The 18,693-nt window shown below is 47.2% G+C and overlaps 1 long non-coding RNA gene across 3 annotated transcripts in view; it reads left to right on the forward strand.

Annotated features, from left to right (window-relative positions):
* LOC116950882 (uncharacterized) overlaps window positions 1–18,693 on the forward strand; it is a 213,582-nt gene that overhangs the window by 107,905 nt on the left and 86,984 nt on the right. For all 3 annotated transcript variants that reach the window (XR_012946520.1, XR_004404085.2, XR_004404084.2), the window contains one exon: window positions 2,875–2,976. This is a non-coding gene — a long non-coding RNA (uncharacterized LOC116950882). The remainder of the gene's footprint in view (window positions 1–2,874; window positions 2,977–18,693) is intronic.

Consider the following 18,693-nt stretch of genomic DNA (forward strand, 5'->3'; position numbering starts at 1 on the left):
CTTTGAAAGCACGGTATTATATTTTCTGAAATGGAAATTTAGAAATTGTTCCAACTTGGGGTCATTGTTGCTCAGTCGCGATTTAATGAAGGCTTTTGCCGTACAATTAAATTACATTTAGCGAGAGTAATCACTTCCCAACTTTTTTAGTTTCGCTTTGCAATTGCCAAATTGTAACCCTAATTGATGTGCCTGTGTTTATCAAATAGCTCTTGTAAAATAATTTCTTCAAATTGTTCCACCGGCGCAAGTACCGGAACTGTGTATAATGCTTGAGTGAATCAAATGAAAGAACAACGCCAGTCTTTGCGCGTGACGAAAAACCCACGCGGTCAAAGCGTCTCGCTCTTCAACCTTGTAATGGGGCCAGCATTTGCCTGTTGCTTGCCCTGAGATGTTGGGGCACCTCGTTGGCAAGATGTTAACTCCCCCGCCTGATATATACAGGAGGTCGTGGGTTCGATCCAGACACCAACGCCTGTTGTATATTTGAAGCTTGCATGTTTTCTCTCCCCTTAGTCGCGTGGAATTTTTATTTTCCGGGTGCTCCGGTTTTTCCCTCCACGTTTAGAATGAATTAATAGCTCGGCATGCGTTTAGAGCATTTGGCTGCTGTACATTTTCACGTGATAAAGCCTCTTCGTTGAACTATCATTTGTGGCCAGGTCGCCACGTTCCGAGTCCATTGTAAACACCACAAAGTCAGTGTACTTGACTGAATTGACGTTTAAAGTACAGGACTGTGGGCAAAGAATATGCACCTTCAACACGACGAAAAAATAATAGGGTTCATCCTTTTCGGAAATAACACCGGAGGTGTTCAGATACTCAAACACCACACAGGCTTTAACCACACATGCTTTTGTGGTAAGACATCCAAACAAACATGCTTCGAAAAAAAAAGTATGCGTTGTTCTTGAAACTGATTGGCCTGCACCAGAGACCACTTTCCCTCATGGCCTCGTCTCACCGCAGGTGTTCGGCCAGAGAACGGCGGAAGGCGACCAGCACAAAAGCAATGCAAATATCAACGCATTAATAGCTCGGCTTGAGCAGTTCTCATGCCAATAGATTGGCATTAACATAATGGGACCTTTCTTGGCAGTATCAAAATATAACAATTGGTTTCACCCTTCCTAGCAATAAAACAGTTGTGTTAACAAGTTAAAACACCAAACTGAAACCTTTTGCAAGGAAGCAAGTCTGCATTACCCACACGTACTTGTGGTGAACATGCAAACAAAAACATGCTCTGGTGTTTTCACATCTTAACACCTGTTTTTTTGTCAGAAAGGGTAAAACTAATTCTTAGATTGGCATTAATCGTTCATTCTGAACAGGACAACCCACAGCAATACTTAATAACATGATAGCTTATATACAGAAAATACTGTGTCGCAAATTACAAGAAGGTCATTCGACGTTACGGTTATATAAAGCTGTACATTTATTTTCAAGTTACATTTTTTATAAGGGGGTACATCGCCATCAAATAAGGAAATGGTTAAACGGATTTTAAAATCGGTTCGTTCTCCTGGCTTGACAGTTGAAATGATGCCAAGTTTATTCACCCCCCCCCCCCCCGATCTCTATTCACCCAGCAGTAAGAATGGCAACAGCACAAAATGGGACCTTTTTTTGTTGCCAGTATCAAAGTATGAAAATTTTTAAATAGGTTTTAACCTTTTCTGGCAATAAAGCAGGAGGTGTTAAGATGTTCAAACACCAAATAGAAACCATTTGCAAGCCAAAAGGCGTTCCCTTGTCTGCCACTGGTGAGACTAGGCCCTAAAGAAGGTTTTCTCTGCTGTAGACCAATCAGTTTCAAAGACAATGCCATATATAATTACCAGAGTTTGTTTTGTTTGCATGTTCACCACAAGTACCGTGTGGTTAATGCAGACTTGATTCCTTGCCAAAAGGCTACAGCACAGTTGGCCGTTCAAGCAGGGTCACATGCGGTGGGTTAAAGTGTGGGTGGTAGTCCCACTTCATTGTGTGCAAGAGAAGGTGAAACAGACTCTTGGGGGATGGCGGTGGGGGGGGGGGGGTCTCTAGAGAGCTCCCCCACTCGTGGTCGCCCTTCTGCCAGCGGTGACAATAGCAAGAAATTGCAAGGCTACATCTTTATTGTTTCCCTTCAACGTGACTTTACCGAAAGAGCTAAGAATATGAATTATTGCAGTCACGAAAGCTTTAAATCAAAATCTTTATCTTTGTTGTTGTTGTTGTACATTTTTACGTAATACTGCGTTCACGATGATTTCGAGAATTTGCCCTTGACTTCGTCTTATTACTAATTGATGCTGAGGAAAACCTTGCAAAAATGTTCCCTATTATGTAATCGGTCCAACCCTACAACGCTAGCCACGGCTAATATCAGTCGCGAGAAATCTTTGAACCAGTCCTGAACCAAATCCCCCCCACCCTTCCTGCTCAATCAACCCAAACGGACCAGAAAGAGAAAGTATGGTCAAACAGGCTCCACCGTGACCGACAACGGCGTGGGGTGGGGGGGGGAGGTCTTCGTCCAGTGGTGGATTGACGACAGTGGGTCCTGAACGTTTGCCACCTCGAAGCCACGACTCCCGGCGGCAACGTCGGGTCAATTTCCCCATCGCCGCCCACCATTGGGTGAAGCTCGTAGCAGGCAGGGCCTCGCTCTGCAGTTGAGACGACCCAAAAGAGAGCGACAAAGTGCCCAATGCTCGTTTTAAAAACGAAGAACAACAACAACTGCTGTCAGCTTAAAGTTCTGCCGGCCGCTCGCCTAACGGGCTGGATTTCCAAGCTATCTTGTTTGTGTTTCTTTTTGTTGTTGTTAACGGGCTTTACTCTTCGCGTGGCATGTGCCGTTGCGTCGTTGTTTTGCAGTCGGCCTGAGTCGGGAGAGCTGGGGCGCTCGGGACCGCCGACCTGGGGCCGAGAGTGGCAATGCGCCACCTACCATCGCGGTGGTGACCACATCTTCTCAAGGTCCGTCTCACCTAACCGTTACAATTTGAGCGTCAAAAACTGCCCCGCTTTTATTTTCACGTGTTTTTCTTCACACGCGCGCCACTACCCCCCCCCCTCCTCCTCCTCCTCGCATCCGCCCCCGAACATAGAGAAGGTTTGTTTCTTTTTTTTTCCCCGACGCTCGGGAGAAGTCCTCGCGCAAGTTGAAAAAAAAAATGTCAGTGGTGGAGTTGCGCACCGATGCGTCGATCGATGAGTCGATTCTTACGTTCGCGATACGTCGAACCGTGTGCGACCCCGACGCCTGCTGTATATTTGGAGTTTGCGATGTCTCTCGCCCCATGATCATCGAGTCGATTTTTCTCCGGGTCCTCCGGTTTTTCCCTCCACATTTAAGAACACGTGTCGTTTAGAGTATTCGGCTGCTGTAAATTTCCACGTGATGATAAGCTACTTCGTTGAGCTATCGTTTGTGGCCAGGTCACTTCTGACAAAGAGCTGTATAGCTCAGTGGGCCTTACCTGGTAAAATAAAATATATTTGCATTCATGGTTTAGTTTAGAATCGCATAACCCCCCCCACAGCCACTAGAGGAAGTGCAAATGCACACAATGTAAAAGAATCGTGATTTTTATAAAATCAAATCTTGACCCTGCATTGTAACGGTTCATCAAATGGCCACAGACCCGGTGACAAATGGCAACTAAGTAGTTAATTTTAAAGGCTTGTTAATTCACTCCTGGACTTAAATACGATGAAGCTCGCGCCTCCGATTTACCGCGGTTGGCTACGTACTGTGCGGGAAAAAAAATTATACACGCATACGATGCAGTGGAGCACAGCATGCTTTGTTGTAGTCATTGAAATTGGTGAACTCCATGCAATGTCATGAACAAAAAAAAATCAAATCTTCCTCGAATGTCAAAGGTCAGCGAATTTAATTCTTGAAGGGATGTAAAATAGACTCGACTCAAGGGTCAACGGTTGGTTCCAACATGGGAGAGGCTCGTTCACCTTTGCACTGTTCGGCCAAGAGGTACGCTTAACAAAAACAAAAACTCATCACATGCGTCAGTGAGCAATTTATGCGTCGTACAATCATCGGGAAGCCCCACGGTCGTTGCGCTGCTGGATGAAGACCTCCCTCGCCGTCCCACGATGCCACGATCCTATATCCGTCTCCTCCCCGCGAGGCGATCTCGTTGCTCCCATCTCAGAGCGACCACCGCGGAGATGGAGGTTTCCATAACAGTAACTGTGCATTCATAATTGTATTAATATTGTCCCTCGGTGTAACACTGAAGAATGTTTTGCTTTGATGTGGCACGTTTGCTTTTCATTGCATCTTGCCGTTCACTGTAAAATTGCTCAAACATTAGGTGCAAATGAGGCGTTTATTTCAGAGGTTTAGTTATATATTTCCTGATGTTGATGATTGTCCACGGTTATTTCACCCACACATGAAATGGGGCGCCGTTGTTGGAGCTAACTTTCGCGGACCTGTTTTGCTCAAAGTGGACGCATGTAAGCAATGACCCGGTGAACTCTTCGAGATCTGCGTTTGACTCCCAGCCGCGGCGAACATCAATGACGTCTGAATGAGTCCCCGTGTACTCCCCTCCTCCGTCGCCTTCATCAGCCCGCACTGACTGGCATGATGAAGTATGGTCAAACAAGCGCCATGACCGGAAATATCTTTGGGAGGAGGTCTTCATCCAACAGCGGATTGACAAAGCGCTGTAAATTGCATTTTATTACCTGCACAAAATGTAAAGTATGATAATAACATGGGGTATTTTTTTTCATTCGGTTTGCTCAAGGTTGTTTTGTGAGAAAAAAATCCAATTCCCTGGGTGTCCGTGAGCTTTTCATGATAATTCACAACTTCTTGAAAACTTTTAATGGCTTCATTCAAGTGAAAATTCTAAAGTTCAGCTGAAAAATACCACATTTCGCGTGCTCAAATTGACACCTCAATACTTAGTTGTTTCCTCAATGGGACTGAGCTTCCTTTCCCCTCCCCCACCCCCCCTCCCCCTCCCAATCATATTAAGAGTTCTTTTGACTGTCAGATGGATGTGGTGAACATTGGCGAATGTATTTGATGGCATAAAAAATAATTCAAGGCAATTCCTCACGCCCACTGCTGAGCCTTTGGGTAAAAAAAGAGGGGGCAGCCGAGCGAGCAGGCTGTCCCCCAGGCTTTGTCTCCCACCGCTCTTTAGCATTCTCAACGGAGTTGCCTTCGTCTGGAAAGAAAGTATGGGTAATAAGGGGTAGGCTTGATATGAGTGGGGATTGCGTGTCGAGAGTGGAGGAGGGCGAGTTGCCGCGCGACTGGCACTTGTGGTGTGGCATCCACGGGGCTGCGACGAAGAGGGGGAGATGAAGCCGCATGGGTGGTGGCGGCGACGATCACGATGATGGTGATGGAACTGAGAGCGGACGTTGAAGGTTGAGTATCGGCCGTGAAAATTGCTCTAGCCAGGAAGGGGGGCTGATAGTCGCGTGCGTGGTGCCACAAGTGACATTTGTGGTTAAAATGTAAAAGTTGATCCCCGAGCTTTCTAGCCATTGCAAGTTAAATAGGGCAAGTTGCCTACACCCGATGTGTTCTTCAGAATTTCGTGCAATACGCAACCAGTTTTTTGGAGGGCACAACCACTCCTCGGCTTTACATTAAAGTAGTACTCATTTTGTTGGCCATAGAGAGACGGGCTGAGTCGGCACCCGGCTGGGATTTGAACTCGCAACTTTCCGATTGTAGGTTTCCAAGTGCCCTAACCATCACCCTGCTGGAGTTAAAATGACCTCGCGTACATGTAAATATGATCAATTTATTAGAAAATTATATCAACCTGGAATATTACGCCGTTTTTTTCAGCGTAAAAACCTTTGATGCAATGCAAATAAGATGTTTCTCGACAAACCCTACATACCACATAAGCGGGAGCGATAACTTCCACCGCTTCTCACGACGTGCGCACACATTTACATGGGAGGCCTTGTTTTTAAAAGGCCTTTACAAAAATGCTAGAACGAATGCATGCGCAATCTCACGCTTGATAGTCATTTTTTTTGTTGCTCCGTCGTATCCTTGGCATCAAAGTCAATATTCTACAGTCGAGATTTTCATAAATCCGATGCTCACAACTGCTCGCATTCTGGCTTTCCATCTACAGTTGTCCACGATAAAACACACGCATTTCCCCCCCCCCCCCCCCCCGTGTCACCCTAACTTTGCTCTTGACGTCGCGCCATGAAACGGAGAATCCTTTGGGATCTCTCACAGAACAGTGCTGCCCTCTGATTGAAAAATGGCCCGCGGAAGCGGACTTCACGGAACTACCTCTTGAGATCGCTTCAATTGACCTCTGTCCACACAGTTAGGGGGGCAGCGCTCTCCCCCCCGCCCAGTCTTCCGCTGAGAGTAATGTTTGTCGCTTGACAGCCATACTGTTATTTTTTATCCTCAGCTGGTCTCTAGTATCAAAAGACTCGAAGCGTTTGTCAGTAACGCTGCCTCAAAATGGAAATAGCCGTGAATGTGTTGAGCTGTTGTTGTTGTTTGTTTGTTTGCTTTTGCACCGCTGCCAGCACGATCAACTACATAACTCGTCTGTCACGTGATCAGTTCGCAAAGTTAGGGGCATCAATGTGTGATAATCCCTTGACTTCCTCCCCCCCCCCCGCTCTTTCTGATGTCATGATACAACTTCAATATGGCCTACGCATACTGTTACTCTGCCCGCACTTGTGTGCATACCACACTTTATTGGTGCCACTTTACAGTTCAGTCTCTCGCAGCCACCTCATCGGCCATCGTTATCAAACCTGCTAACCCGTCGTGGCTATTTTAACGCCATAATGATCCTGCCTCCTCTTCAGAATCTTTCAGAATCCGAATTTTTATTTAGACTGGAGGAATCTGATGGGCTATGAAGCTATTCTCTCTTTTTTACGGATGTTCAGTATGGGCGGCTCAGCACTAGGATCTTGTCCCTCCCTTGCCCTCAGAGAGCACCACGTCCAACCCTGATCGCCCAGAAACCGTTTAAAATAACAACGGTGCATGTCTAACCTTGATGGAGATGAATCAGTTTTCATTACTGAATTTCCAGCCAAGTGATTTTGTGTCGGTCGCCACTTATTGATTGCGGTGTATGGGCATTGCCATCGGCAACGTGTTAACGAAGGGTTAGCCAATGTAACCTCCTTTTAGCCAATCACAAGGTGGAGCGATAATAGGACAAATTGTTTGCCATATAAATGTATAAAATAACTGTTGTGTTGTCTCGATGGTGGCCGTTTCTCTCCGGCAAAAATGAAGTATAACCCGTGAGGCTTACATCGTTTAGATTTTAACCAAGTTTGCGGTTTTGTCAGCATCGAGTTGAAATTCGATTAATATTTTGAGAAAGGGAAAACCAGAGATGGAGAGGCGGTGGTGGGGGTGGGTGGGGGGGAGGGATTGTGCAGCTTCTGTGGACATGAACTACTGACTCCAGAGGTCAAACCTGTAACGTTTGGAATTCGGCTTCGAAAACCACGAGGATTGCAGAAAGAAAAAAAATCCTCGCGTGAAAATCACCGGCCCGATAGATTCACTTTGAAGCAAAAATCCACTTCCATTTTTGTCAAAGTTCAACAATTAAATATGATGTTTTCTTTGAAAAAAAAAAATCTCCCACCAGTCTTTTTTTCTTCTTAAGAATTCTATAATGATGTTTGCCTTGGGGCTTTGGTCCCTGACTGCGAACATCTCTCGGTTTTGAGTGGAATCTCGGAGCACATTTTCCCCGTCGCACCGTTGGTTTAATTTTAGGATTTATTGCTCCGTGCCAAGCTATGCGAAATTTTACGGCATAGGCGGCCACGTGAAGTGTTTAACGTTTGGCAATAAAAAAAAACGCAATCAAACCTTGAGGAATTTGAAGGGTTTTTTGAGTAAAAGTATGGGAATCTCATAAAAGACAACAAATACAATTTTTTATGCACTCCAGGAGGATTTCCTGTGCACTTATTATGCCTACGTATAATAATCACGCGCGTGTGTGTTTTGCGAGCAGTGAGCTGCTGCTCTTAATAGGCCCTCGCAAACGCAGTTTGCTGTGACAGCCCGCACAGCAGCTGTTGTAAATATACAACCCCTTCATCGCTCCGCTGCTGGATGAGGGCCTCGGCACGCAAATGCAGGCAGTGAAGGTTACATGTTGGCCGGTACCAGTTGGTCAAGGGTGCGGAGGGTGCAGAGGGTGCAGAGGACGATGATTTTTACTGCTTTGGCCTCCCAACTGCCAACAACGCCTATTGCTGCAGCACCTCTCTTCTGTGCTTGGTGGTGGTCGCCCATCAAATTATCCAGGCTCTCAACCCCCTGCTTAGCTTCCAAGGTCCTGCTGGGATCGGGCGCGTCGTTCCGGGATGGTTGGGTCATAGGCCGTGTATATATAGATATGCAATTTGTCCAATCCATCATATATAGGAAATATATAAAAACATACATTTATCATGATTTCACGCACAAACAAATCTGCAAAGCCGGCTTTGTATTATGCGAACAATTCAACTTTTGGGGAATTTGAACACGTTGCTACTACGGTCGACAAAATAACAAAAAACACAAAATGCAAACAAACCGCAGTAAAAAAAGCAAAATTTTAAATTATATTACATTATCTCCCCTGGCTTCAAATATTTGTCACGGTGTTTGCAAATTACACAGGCACAGTGAGAAGTGTGCTGGCCACCTGTCATAACACATATGGGGGCTTAGTTTTGCATTTTGACGACTGCCGCCCGTCTCCCTAAAACTCAAAGAATTTTGCAGCTAAATCGCCTTCAAAATAACAAAAAAAGTGTTATTCAAATGACGAAAAAAAAGTCACCCGTGTTAGCCTCGTCGACTGTTGGGGCATGCGGTGCTATTAGCGAGCACACATTAAGTTGGAAACACGGCACCGATTGAGGGTGTTAGAACCAAAGCCGTGCATTCATTGCCTGCTTGTCTTTGTCTTCAAAATACTGATATTTGACCACACTGTTTCAGGTACTCATTTCAGGCCGAGTTGATCTGGGTCAGTCCCAGATCAGGCTTGTTTTAAAATAACGTTTCATTTGGGCTCATTGCTATGGTATTGTCCTGCGGTGCCCATTCAAAATTGCTTCACACTAAACAAAAAACACAAGAATGTATGCACACACATGCACGCGTGAATATGCTCGCACACGTTCGCACGACAATGAACCCACCCATGTGACACAGATCCCCATTGTAGCCTACAAACTCTTGGGATCAAACCTATGAAGGTGGGTATGGCGGAGAAGGGGGGTGGTGTGGACAACATGCTGATGGTGACATACTTCACCAGGTACTCGTTTAAGGCTGAGTCCACCTAGGTGAGGCTCAGCACGACTTCAGATATCACTCTCCACTGATGTTAGCATTGGCCGGGAATTAAACCCAGGGCATTGGTTTTCGTAGTGCCGTGCGCTAACCGTTTACTCCACCGCTCTCCACAAAGTGCGCTAAACCCACGCAGATCAACAACAACGACTGCCATTGTAAGGCCCACTGGGCTGTACAGATATTTTTCAGATGCGACGTGGCCACAAATGATAGCTCAACAAAGTGGCTTGGCACGTGGAAATGTTTCACAGCCAAATACTCAAAACGACACGTGTTCCTTAATGTGGAGGGAAGGACCGCAGGACCCGGAGGAAATCCACACGACCACGGGGAGAACACGCAAAGTGCAAATATACAGGCGTCAGGATCGGGATCGAACGCACGCACTCCGGTATTCCTGGCGAGGTAGTTAACATCTTGCCACTTTGACTAAATGATGGTGCACGCGTTCCAGGCTAGGTGTACTTTTAAATCATTGTGAGGTGTCGAAGGCTCGCTGGCAGGTCACGGGACAGATCCACGTGTTATGGGTGTGACTGACTCACCCATGCACGCTCGCACGTGCGCGCGCACACAGAACCGCACACACCCACGCACACGTGCAAACATACACGTGCACAAACACGCAATCCGACGCTTACGAAGTCCCGAATTTATGCAGGGATCACATGGACAGGTGATTGCAATGGCGATAGCTGCAGTGGATAGTGCAAAGGGAGTGATGGACTGTAAAAGTTTAGAGCACATTGCATTCGCAGGCTCATGAGCAATGATGGGAAGAGCATTGGCCTTTGCATCAACACTGGACTTACAGCAACCAGTGGAGGGAGAACAGCCGACGTTCCTGATCGTGTTGTTGTTGTTGTTGAAGGAAGGGACAATCAAAACACAGCGTGCTTCGCTTTGCCGAGAAAACCGTCGGCTACGTCGCGTTGACCATCCCGTGGCATTTTGGGCATCCCTCAAGCGCAGAGTGAGAGAGACTGCGCGAATATACATCGCGATTCACAGTGCATTGCAAAAATTACAATGACAAGTTACAGCCCTCTGTCAATCCATTGCCTGATGAAGGCCCCTCCTCCACTCCGTGTCGGTCATGGAGAGTGTTTGAGCGTGCTATCATCGTGCTTCACATGCTGGGAGCGAAACGTCGGACAACGTGCCGGACAACACGCGGAGATTTTACAAAGCCAAACCTTACGCAAGCCGTTTTATTTTCACGTGCTGACAGGAAAGGTTTTCCACCTATTTCAACGAACGAATCGGTGGGAAATATCAGCAAATCTTGACGTCGGCGGTAAGTTACCACCAACACGTTAATTGAGTTCACAGTTGCCCTAATACGCTCGGTCATCCCACGTTGACGGAGCACCTTGAGTGCTGGTGGCGGTGGTGCTCTGTGCATCATTTCCTAGGCAGTCTTTCTCTCTCCCACCCCACCCCCACCCTTCCCCGCCTTCTCAAAATCCATCAACCCTGCGTGGCTTCCAGTGAAGCATTCATTTTCAGGCGACCGCAAGGGCTTGGTGGCAGATGGGGCTAGCAGCTGCAGAACATGCCCATGCCTCCTTGTCAGGCCATGAAGGGCAAAAGCGCATTTTCTCTGAAGGAAGACGTTTTTATGCAACCCCTGATTGCGGCACAGCCGTGGCCTCCCGGTGCCCCAGTGGAAGTTGGAGCTGCTCACGATCGGAAGGGCTGTGGCTTCAAATCCTGGTTGGTAGTTGGCTCTTCCCCATCATCGATCATCATCCTTCCCAGGGTTCAACGGCTGTTGTGTCCTGTGGGTACGATCAGAATCGCCAGAATATTTATCCGTACTGGAGGAATCCGATGAGCTCTGTGAAGCTATTTTTTCACAGACGTGTGCAGTAGGGGCACGGGGTCAGAACGTTACAAGAACAAATAATGCAAAAACACGGCAGGAGTGCAAAGTTTAGGAAAGGAAAGCAAATCACTTGAAAAATTTTGCAATTAAAACGAAACTATTTTTTGTATCTTACCAGGAAAATCCTACTGAGCTATATTAGCTTCTTTTTCAGAAGCGGCCTGGCCACAAATCACAGCTCAACGAAGTGGCTCATCATGTGGAAATGTATGGCAGCCAAATAATCAAAAAAATCTGAACGCATGTTACTAAATGTGGAAGGAAAAAACCATAGGAATGTGGAATATCCACCATGCATAAAAAAATGTTCGGTAGTAACGAACGATCCTCCGAAACGAAACAATTTTTTTTAAACGTGCTTTCAAACGTTTTTTTACACCCATAAATAGTTTTTTTTTCATGTTTTCCACCGCGTGTGACAAAGGGCACTGCGGGTCTCACGTACCTGTGAGGAACTGTGCACAATGCACCAGCCGGCACTGGTGGGGTAGTTTGCGTGCGCGAGCAACTCGACGCGTTGTGTGCGTGGGATCGTTTGTACGTCCGCAACCCGGCATTGTGAGACGTTGCGTGCCGCAAAGCTTCTCCCCACAAAGCTCTCGTGACCTGCGAGGCGCGGTCTTTAATGCCACAAGTCACAGACGTCTGCAGTTTTTTTTAATTCCTGAAAGGCTCTTTTTTTTTTTAGGTGGTAGCATTCAACCCTCACTACCTCACCACCCACCACCCACCCCCCACCTCCCCCAATTCTCCACCAACTCGACACCAATACCCAAGCCGGCAATCCCCCCACCCTCAACCCCGTTCGCCTCTTAACGTCTTAGCAGAAACTGTTTTCGTGACAGAAATGTCTCAAAATCTATCGCGGTCGAAAGAAGAAAAAAAAAATCCGTGCTCTTCTGTGGTGCTCGCCTCACAATGGCCATTGTGAGGCGCGGGCATTGTTCCGGGTCAGAGGGCACATACTTGCAGCGGGGGGGGGGGGGGGGGGGACGCCCTGTGTCCTTTTAACGGCCGCGACTTTCTTGGCGAGTGTGTTCTCAGAGGCTGAATTCACATGCCAGGCCCGGCTGGCGGCTTGTAGCACTCGAGGCCTTTCACAGACAACGCACGCGAGCGAGCGCGCGCCCTCGTGATGCAACGATTGATCGGTCGTTTTCCTGATCCTTGTGCGCAGCTTTCTATTTGTTCCAGCACATTCGTCGATAACACTTCCCTTAAAGGAAAACACGTAACAGGTGAGGTTTCGGCCAATGGGCCTCACTTCATAGCTCGTGACTATAAAGTGTAAAATAAAAAAATATAGACGGTGTTTATTTTACCAGGTAAGGCCCACTGAGCTATATACAGCTCTTTGTCACAAATGAACTGGTCACAAATGATAGCTCAACGAAGTGGCTTTTCACGTGGAAATTTATGGCAGCCAAATACGCCTAAGCGCACGTTTCTAAATATTTATGGAAAAACCGGAGGGCCTGGAGAAAAACCCACGTGACCATGGGGAGATAACATGCACACTCCAAACATTCAGGCGTCAGGGTCAGGATCGAACCCACGACCTCCTGCGTGTGCTCTTTTTTTTTTTTCCAAAGACGCAGCTCTAATGTCACGATTCGTTTTAATTCCAAATGATTAATCGTATGCTTGCGTCGTTCACACAAATTGCATCTCAATCTCTGCGGAACCAACGGACGACGCGGGAAGGCTGCGAGGCTGTGAACCGCCGCTGCTGACGATTGCTCTGCGGTTCTCTTGCACATTGAAGATGCTTTCAGCCGATTAGTGAGTGTTTATTATGGACATGGGAAGAAACCGGAACAACCAGAGAAAACCCCACACATGCGAGGGGGCAACACCCTATCCCCATACAGAAGGCACAGATGGATACCAGTCCACACTTTGCTCGACCGCATTCTGAATGGCGAGCTATGGTTATATGGCACCACGGTGGCCACGGGAAAAGAGTCTTGCGACGTTTTGCCCTTTGTTTGATTCACCAACCTTCGCTGCCTCCGCGGTGCTGGCTTGCAGGCGCCCCACGCGCACAGCCACCGCCACCCAGCTCGGTATATAAAACCTCCAAACACCAGATGGAAGTTATTTCTTTCCAATTTGGTCGACAGGCTGAAAAAAATATGCGGGGAATTAAATGAATATTTAAAAAATCATGACGTCTGTGACACTCGGGAATTTGATAGAATGCACATAATGACGTCTGTAGGCTTGAAACATGTTTGTCATTCCATTAAGGGCTGGCTATTGTATCACACACTCGCAATGCTTATTTCGTCAAAAGCTCATAAATGTGAATACAAAATGCATAATATATGGCCTAATGAGATAGCTTGCTCGCCATTAAATACACACACAAATACCACAGATGATTTTTTTAATCACATTTTATAACCCATTACTCAGTTGCGATGAGGGCATTAGCAAGTGCATTGCGGTATAAACCTGGCTACTTGAGTTTGATTGCCCTTCGTGGCTAACGTAAGTGGTGAATGACATCTGATCCCATCCTTCACCAACTCGAACTGATCGTCGTGGTGAAGTAACTGACACAGAATGGTGAGGCATTAATCCAGCAGTGCATTGACAAATGGCCATACATGATTAATTTGTCGTTGTGTTGTCGCACATTGAATAAACGGTCAATATATTTATGGATTAGCGTTGTTGTCAATTGTTATACGCTTTGATTTAAAGTTCCTGAACTGCTGTATTTTGGGTATTGAATCTTCGTTTTTTTGGGTCTTTTCTGTTCAGAATGTTTAGACTTGTAACCATTGCTGGTTCAGTGCCACTAATTCTGTATCCTTGGGACTGTACCTACCACAATATTTATCGAATTCGCTAATCTCAGACATCTCTAGAGTAAAAAAAAAGGTTGGGAACGCAACGCGAGGGAAAAAATGCCATCACCTTGGATGTTTTTTTCCGATGGATGGGACACAGGGGGGCCACGGTGGCTAGGAGATGTTAACTACCTCGCCTGGTATACAGTAGGGCGTGGGTTTGATCCCGACCCTTGACGCCTGCTGTATATTTGGAATTTGCTTGTTCTCCCCGTGGTCGTGCGGATTTTTCTCCAGGTCCTCCGGTTTTTCCCTCCACATTTGGAAACATGCTTTGAGAGCATTTGGATGCTATAAATTTCCACGTGATAAGCCACTTGTGGACAGGTCACTTCTGAAAAAGAGCTACATAGCTCAGTGGGCGTTTGCCTTGTAAAATATAAAAAAAATAGTTTAATTGCTGTCAGAAAAAAGGGGAAAACTTATTCCCATAGTTTAGTGATTGTTTGAGCAGGACGCCAATTTGACTGACGGTTGTATATCAATCAATATCAAAGGTCAGGATCGACACCATGAGGTCAGCACGGCTAATGCTGTTGGTTTCGCCACATTGCATAAAAAAAAATACCCAACTGATACCAGATCCTGCAAATGTTCCACAGTCAACACCCGACCCCCAAAGTCTGCTTTCTTAGTTTTCATCTGACCGTTTGGCATCGGGTCTGATGTTATTATTGGGGGCACTCACTGCACTTACAGCCCCATCCAGCCGTCTGCCCTCGGGTCTTCCTGGGGCCATAGCCGATAGATCCTCCGAAGACTCCTCTCACAGTCTCATCCCACTTGATGGCTCCCGTTCATCCCCTCCGTTACCGTTCTCTCTGCAACACTCCAATACCCGCCTCTGTCTCGCGCATATTACTATTTCACTAAACTATTACTATTTTTTATTAGTATCATGTGCACTATCCAGCAGCCAAATGCTTTAAAACGCATGTTTCTAAATTCGGAGGGAAACACCAGAGGACCCGAAGAAAAATCCACACGACCACCGGGAGAGAGACACCGCAAACTCCAAATATACAGCAGCAGCAGGCGTCAGGGTCGCGATCGAACCCACGACCTCCTGTATACCAGGCGAGGTAGTTAGCATCTCCTAGCCACCGTGGTGCCCTGCTGAAGTGGTGCTCCCTTTCCATTGGCAGCCTCTGAGCCAGAGGCGGAAGTTCCCCTATTCCCATGGCAGTGGCTGTTGGTACGGTACAACGTCGCATGTCTCGCTGTCGCTTCTCCGCCCAGGACAGTTTAAATCGGCCACATACAGGTGCAGTAATTGTGCACGGTGGTGAAACCCGTCTGTTTCCACAAACATTCACAGATTTGACCTTTTCACCTGCAGAAAGTTGCTTGTAACCTCGTTTACATTTGCTTACTTAAGGGCCGTGCTGCACAGTGAAGTGTTTTCTCTCGTGTTTGTGCAGTTTGTAAGTTGTTGTTGGTCAGGTAACCTATTTGTGCACACGGTGTCTTAACTATCACGTTCCAAGTTTAGTAATTTCACCAAGTAAATAGGGGTTCACATATCCGACCTTTTCACTTATCCACCTTCACCTCGGGTCCTGTATGAGGCTGACATGTGCGATTTGCATGTATGTTGAACTTGTTTCGCAGTGTACGTTGCCAACCGTGCTGATTCGAGGTGTGGGGGGGTGGGGGACGGAAAACAAATTAAACCCAAAAAGCAGTTCAAAAGAAGTGCGTTTTCAATCTCAATTTAAAAGTGCATAGCTCCAGTGGCTTCCGAATAATTGGAAAAGAAGTGCGTTCCAGACGGCCACAGAATTGCATCTGAAAGTGCACGATGCGGTGACCGTCTTTTTTTCGATGCTGGCCGAAAGCCACTGCCGAGGGTGACCGGAGTTTGCGTGATGATTTATGCTCCTTGACGAGACCAGCAGGGTGTTGTGGTTCATTTGTGGCAATTACTTTGTGTGTGATGACCGCGGCCTTATAACGCATTAGTTCGGCAAGAATCCTTGACGGATGCCCTCTCTCACCCCACGATACGACTCCGGCGAAGCATCTGGTCACGAAATCCAACGTTATGTAGAGCAGCTGTGGCAAGCCGTTCTAAACGGAAGGAAGAGCGTTCCAGACGGCCGCAGAAGTGCATCTATAAGCGCGCGATGCGGTGACCGTCTTTGTTTGCGACGGGTTAGCCTTTTGGTCCCCGTGTTGCGGCTGATCCGATCGAACGTCCGAGGTGAATCCTCGTCTCAGACGGCGAGGAGTGAATGAATTTCGTCCTCACGCGAGCACATCAAGGTGCATGTCCCATTAACGTGGACGCGGAACACACTTTGACCGATGGTTTTTTCTCATTAGTTTCGACTCGGGAAATGAGGCGGCGCCCTTGCACCCGCGAGCGGATGAATGAACGGACGTCGCAGACGCGCATATGAACAAATTAATTGACGCGTGTGCTCGTGCGTAAGCGGAGACCAAGATGAAGTTCCCCCCCCCCCCTCTTCCCCACCCCTGTATAGCCTCTAACGGACTGTTGCGGCAAGTGCTGTTGGCGAGCACCTTTGAAGGCCGGCACGGCACACGAGGGGGTGGGTGGCCAGCACCACGCCCTGCGGTATAATGGGGAACAAGTCGTGTAGTGGTTTGCACAATCTGCTATGAACTCGGCGAACCGAGGTTGATAACCGACCACCACCAATAACCAGTCCTGGTGTTCCCCTAGGTCGGCTCAGCCATAAATTAGTACCTGGTGTGGTGCGTAAAACATCAGCATTGGGGAGACAAAGGTGGTCAGGTTCGGTGCTGGCCACACGATATCTCTCGTATGCCAGGCCGGCCTTCAAAGGTGCTCGCGAACAGCACTTGCCCCAACAGTCTGTTAAAGGCTGTATGGGTGAAGCTTTAGGAATGACATTGCTCAATGCATTCAGATGAGTGTAATTTGAAGCTTGTTCTGAAATCCCATCTTCGTGTAGCAGTCCTATAATAGAATAAATGCACCGGTGTCAGAGATGGCTGTATCGATGAGCAATGAACGCGAGTCTGTGCCTGCTGTTGAAATTATTAATACAAATATACATTTTATCCATGCAGCGCATTTATATACTCACAGCACAGGGCACAGTGGTCATGTTTACAAGGACATCGTCCCTATCGATGTCATCATCCATCTCCGGTCAACGAAATGAGGCCGAGCAACTTGGTGGGGCTCCACCACTATGTGGGAATACAGCAGTGCTCATACGGTGAAAATTTGCTGGTCCCTGCCGAAGGGATGTGGGCATTTAAACGTCTCGGAGGAAAACTGCGAGAGGTGACGGCACGTACCGTTTAAATTATTTGCGTAGAAAGTAAGGGTACAAGCTGACCTGTACAAATGTACTCTGTCTCTTGAATGTACATCCAAGACAGACCTTATCGGAATACTACCCAGTCGTGATCTTTCAAAAGGCCCCGCTGACGGTCTTCTGCTCGGGGGCTGATGGCACATTGACACGCCTACGCCATGGAAAAGTCCCCACTCGGTCACCATTTACGTCGGAATTTCGAGCAAAAATCACATCTCTTTCATCTGCTGTCATTATCCGAGTTTAATCCATCTCCAACTCGCGAACGAACAAAATAAAACCCACGCACAGCAATCATAACGCAGCCATGATCATTTTTTCGGATTTACGGTTTGAGCCAATGAGGGCTTTCAGAAAATTAAACATTATTTATCACAAAAGGCCAGAGTGAGTAGTATTTTAATAGACGCTTTGGTGTTTGAAACGGGTATCTTTCATCAATACGTTTGAAAGTAAATTTTTTTATCTCGAATTATGCATCTTGAGCGGTTACTGCCACGCTGTAATTTTAGGCCGCAATGAGAGGACAATAAAATTATTCTGCATGCAGAAGAGGCCTCTTCGCGCAGTTGTTTCCTTTTTTATTATTATTAAAGCGCGCCTTTCATTTTCCCATTTGTGTCTGTAAAGGGTAGATAAAGAAATCTCACGTCCTTGCTGCATTGCTTATGTAAGTTGCCTGCCTTATTACGTCTGCTTTTACATGCAGACCAAAGTCTGAGAAGATAATAATTTCATATTAAAACACCGCGCGCGACTGTGGACTTTAAAGAAGCACATCTCCAGCTGATTATGATAATCCTTTATTTTATCCAGAATAAGCCTCAATGAGCCACTTTTTTTTCCTCCCCTCTCGGTGGGATCTCACATCATGATGTTTGGCCAATTCTTTCTGTAATGAGTTTTTTTTTTCACTTGGAGGGATAACCGGAGCACCTGAACGAACGCCGCGCGTGAGAGCGGACGAGCCGCTCAATCGTTGGCACGCACGTGCCACGCCCGCTTTCAGATGCGCTTCTGGAACGCTTTTCCTTCCGATTAGAACGGCTTGCCATGGCTGCTCCCGTCCATCCCTTGGCCCGCTCGCACTCTGATGGGGGTTCGTGGATGCCACCGATGCGCTCTCCTCGCGAGCCGCCGACTCCGCCTCGCGGAGCTGCGGATTGCGAGCATGTGGCCACCACTGTTCCTGCCGGTTTCCGGATCAGAACCGGGCAGGCGATTCGATAAAAAAAAAATAATCCGCGCGGCCCCTCGTGACGCCGC

Source organism: Petromyzon marinus, chromosome 41 (assembly GCF_048934315.1).
Source record: "Petromyzon marinus isolate PM22_M1 ecotype Great Lakes invasive population chromosome 41, UKy_Petmar_22M1.pri1.0, whole genome shotgun sequence".
In the NCBI taxonomy this organism is placed as follows: domain Eukaryota; kingdom Metazoa; phylum Chordata; class Hyperoartia; order Petromyzontiformes; family Petromyzontidae; genus Petromyzon; species Petromyzon marinus.